Raw genomic sequence first — 5019 nt, 5'->3', positions numbered from 1 at the left:
AGCTATGCAAATATATTACGGCCCCTGAAGCCGTTTCTTTCTGCGATAGGACTGACTAAATCAGTTGTAGCAAAAAGAACAGTTCATCGGCAATGGTTGGTGCTCTGCTTTTGAAAAACTCAGGCTGAAACCCTGAAAATATAAAGCTAATGCACACGACACCTGTTATTAATTAATGAAAAACGACAAGTCTGTAATTTCCCTGTTAAAGTGCAAAACGAGTCCATTGTTTTTCATACCCGACTTTTGACCATACCACTGTTTACCCTCATTAATTAGGTTAATTTATGTATGCACAATGGTGAAATAAATCAATGAATGCTTTCCAAATTCTGCCCCTCTAATACTTGTTATAAGGAAGAAATGTATAGGCTTGAAAATATGACAACGTAATTAGACTTTTGCAATAACTGGTCTGTGATGATATGGTTTCGAATCGTGAATCTCAACGCTTCACCATGGTGAACCGTCGGTGAGCTGAAAGATAAACAGTTCATTTCTTTAAACAAACGATTCACCATGGTGAACCGTGCCGCAATAGCAGGAAATGTTACGGAATTCTTTTGATTTCACATTTACAAACTAGTTTAGATTACAACCTCGGGATAGGATGGTTCTTATGCCCGGAAACTCTTTCCCCCTTACATATCGAGCTAAAGTATCTGGTGAATCGCACGGTGAATCGTTGACAATCACTTCTCAATTGGAATGTGCATACATTAAGTCCATTTAAATTTAATCATCTTGTAAATTCTTCTTGAGTTGGTACTAGCTCCACATCGGCACCACTCGATATATTATTAACCGAACCTCACAAGACGTCAGCGACCCCACCTCTCTAGCTTTATTCCTTTCGCTAACCGTTGTCACGCCTTCAAATGCCAGCATGAGTACCAGTGCAAGGAAGATCGCCCTTATTTCGCTCGATTCTCGTCTCGATAATAATTAAAGCCCCCGATGTCATGTGTACGCTACGTTAATCAAAGTACACTACTTTACATGGAAATGCGGTACACAGCATATTGAAGATGTTCCTTTACACACCACATAGTATTTATAATTATTTGGCCTTCTAAAAACTCTCCAACACATATTCCTTGATTATCATCATGTTCAGACCAACTGCCCACCTTTTAAAATACAAAGCATGCGAAGAGACATTCCGTTTATCTTAGTAACAAGTTTACTTCTTTTCTAAAGAGACTTGACTTCTGATCTACACCTCTACAGATTTGCCAATTTCCTTGAAGCAAATACAATACTCGTCACATTTGTTGGAACACCCATCGCCGTTTCCCCCTTCCTGAATGGGGGAAGGGGGATGTGGTATAAGCTGTAACACGATGATTCTGACCATTCGCTAAGTGTTCCAACTAAATATGTCTATTATGTAGGTCCAATCAAAGGACCTATGGGGACAGGGCATTTTCAGTTGCAGCACCAAAGCTCTGGAATGCCCTACGCCTTGACATAAGGAATAGCGGATCCATCACTCTTTTTAAATGTAAATTAAAGACTTTTCTTTTTAAGAAATATTATTTATAATTTTGTATAAACTATTTTTAACTGAAGAATTGTGAAGCGCCATAGAGCAGCTAGTGTATATGGCGCTATATAAATGCCATTATTATTATTAATATTATTGTTATTATTATCATTATTATTATTATTATTATTATTATTATTGTTATTATTATTATTATTATTATTATTATTATTATAAACAAGGCTTGCACGTTCGAGAGTAGAGTATTCTTGATCAAAGTTCTCTATGAGCAAGCCTATAGATTTCCCTGTGAATGATGAATGACCGGAGCTAACCTTGCGTAAAATCCATGGAAGTACTCTTTTCATAAAAGAAAAAGTGGGCATTGCGGACGTTCTTTATTTTAGTTTTACGAGTTACTTTATTGACTTCTGGCAATACTCGTTGCAACAGCAGCGAGAGGAAAACCAAGTAAATCGTTTGTTATTTTAAGGTCTTTAGTATCTGAATGTGGAATGACTTTTGATGCAGACAACATAACGTACGTTGTCTAAAGATACACCATGGTTGTCCGAGAAAAGTGGTGGTGTTTTTTTCTTGAAATGTTTTTTTGAACGCGAAAAAAATTAATAAAAGCTTGCTGCCCACGTGTCGTGAAAATATGCGAAAAAAACTTGTTTAACACCTTCTTGAAAACTTCGCCCTGTTTAATTCGCGTCAAAGGGAGACTTTCAGAAAAGGTCAAAAAAGGTATTTTGAATGTTAGCGAGTCATTCGAGGTTTGGTCCATTGTTCTGTTCATTAAAACGAGTGCATGCAGACATATTCATACATGCATGCACTCTTTTTAATGAACAAAACAAAGGACTAAACCTCCTGAGTATTATCATATCATCTGAATTGGGAAAACAAAATCTACAAGCGAAAAAAGTCTGTTAGCCGGCGGATGTAATCAGTGTACCCATAGTCAAAAATCTTGTTAGCATTGCGAACATAAGTGACCGGTGATTTGTTTCATTCCGTTGCAAAGGTGTATGCCGTGACTGCAGGCCGATTATTGATGTTAAAGAAAAAACATTGGAAGATGTGCCAAAAACTATTCTGAGCGTCGCAGACATTAGCGAGGGCATCGGAAAAATTATCCTGGTAACTAAGTTTGATCATTTTGATGACTTGCAAAAATTTAGGCGCCTTTTCAGTTGTTTAATTATGCTTTGTTGCTTTTCATAAGACAAAGTCAAGTTTGCTCCACGTAATTAATTACTGTCAATAGAAATATGTCACAGGGAGCTGTTTCGTGAGGACTAATAATATCAACCTTGTCGTCGCCTAAAAAATAGGGAAAGCTTGTGGAAACAAGATGGTAATATTAAAGAAACAGAGAATGTACTTTAAGAGACTATCATCGTTTATAGAACAAGGTTTTCCCACCAGTGCACAGCACTCCCATTACATCAGCAGGGAGTTTTTATCTTCCACCGTGCAAAGACACATTCAGGGACGTCAGTTCCGATGATGTACAAGTCTCTCAGAATAGGCCTCTAGATGCTTTGAATACATATTTGGTTTCCAGAGATGTTAGTCCCGTTAGGTCTCAGCTACAAACTTCGTGGGAAAAGACAAGTGGACGGACAAAGCGCTACTATACACTTAAAGCTAGTCAAGGTGTGGCAGCTTTAATACAAGATATGACACCACATGAGACAGGCCCCTTGCTCTGAGCACTGTGTTCTTCAGACGCGCTGCGCCACCGCAAATTTCCCTTTCGTAAACGGTCGTGGCTATTTGAAACAGTCGTTGCCATTTCTCAGAACGGTCGTTGCCATTTGAAACGATCGATGCCATTTATAACGGTCGACTACACACTACACTTCAAAGAAAATTAAAAGAAACAAACTGAGAAAAAATATTGAGAAAAATTAAGACAAAAAAGGAAAAAAAAAACATTTATAAAAGAAAAACTGGAGGAAAAAAAGAGTCCGAAAATTTCACGACTCGAAGTCGGGTTCTTAGCCCTCATCCTAAACAGAACCCTAACCCGAACCCTAACTCATATGACCAGCGAGAAACAACTCCCAGCATAGACTATGCTCCCAGTAACCGCAACCTTTTGAGTTCTTAGACCTAATGAGTGTAATTCAGAGCTAAAAAATGGCATCGACCGTTTCAAATAGCAACGACCGTTCTGAGAAATGGCAACGACCGTTTACGAACGGGAAATAGGCTGCGCCGCCAGCGATTCATTCTCGTCCCCAGAGCTCCGTTTCCTTTGGTCACGTGGTCGGAGAAACGGAGGCTCTGGTAGCAGCCATTACCGGATGTCCGTAAATCACGGACATCCAGTAACGCATACGTAATTGTGGCCCGCTCATCTGCTCATGCTCAGAAACTAATCCTGAGGGAGGGGAGAGAGGAGGCGAGTGTATCCTTCAAGGAAACAAATTGAAGAGGCGTTGACATGTGTTTTCACTTCGCTGAAGATAGGTGATTTAGAGTTAAAAAAAGAATACGTCACTGCTTCAAACACGATTGCAAGCTTGTCTAATATTTTACCAACGGGTTTCGTTGTGCATTTTGTGGTGGACCAGAGGATTTAAATATAACGGCAGGTACAAAACACAGGTCACAGGTCATTGTTTCACCAATACAGAAAGTATCCTAAACATTCATAAAAGCTAACCTTCGTAAAAACTTTTGTTTAGGCCTAATTAGGCCTAGGGTTAGCTTTTATGAATGTTTAGGATACTTTTCTTTAGGCCTAATTAGGCCTAAGTTTAGCTTTTATGAATGTTTAGGATACTTCTCTTTAGGCCCAATTAGGCCTAAGGTTAGCTTTTATGAATGTTTAGGATACTTTCTGCATTGATAAAACAATGACCTGTGTCCTGTGTTTTGTACCCGCCGTAAATATAAGCGGTGCTGATAGATAAAGGGAAAATTTCCTATATTGTTAAGAACTATTGACTTCCTGGTTATATACATAGGTTTGTAAGGAGCAGCAGAATTTAAATCTGTTAAACTCAGGAAAGTTTTGGTGTATTGGAGATTTGCGGAAGTAAAATGATCTGCGTAGAGCTCAATCCTCGTTCCCAGAGGCCACGTTCCTTTGACCAGCGGACGGGAACGAAGACCTCTCGGAAGCCCTGGGATAATTTTTCTATGACCGGATTTGGGTTCTTCCGGTTGTACTGCGCAAGCGTGCCTTCTTGGAGTCGACAAACTGGAAAGTTTGGATTCCCAGAGATGATTGGGAAATGACCAGTTTAAATGCTTAAGGCCCAGGGCCATCTATTTGGAACGAAAAGTGATCGATTTACTGACTGTATTTAGCTGTATTGTCAACCGAATTCGGTGAAAGCGTGATTTTCCTAAATTACATTCGATTCAGCTGTTGTACACAATCGCGTGCCGGGCTGATGTTGAAAGGTTTGTGGATCATGGAAAAGGAGCAAGTTTTCTTTATATCAACGAATATCAACAGTTATTTCAGTCTTCGGCCATCCGGAATTCGAACTCTTGACGGGCTGCAGACA

Source organism: Montipora foliosa, chromosome 3, assembly GCF_036669935.1.
Source record: "Montipora foliosa isolate CH-2021 chromosome 3, ASM3666993v2, whole genome shotgun sequence".
Lineage (NCBI taxonomy): Eukaryota > Metazoa > Cnidaria > Anthozoa > Scleractinia > Acroporidae > Montipora > Montipora foliosa.
This window is presented reverse-complemented; position numbering follows the sequence as displayed.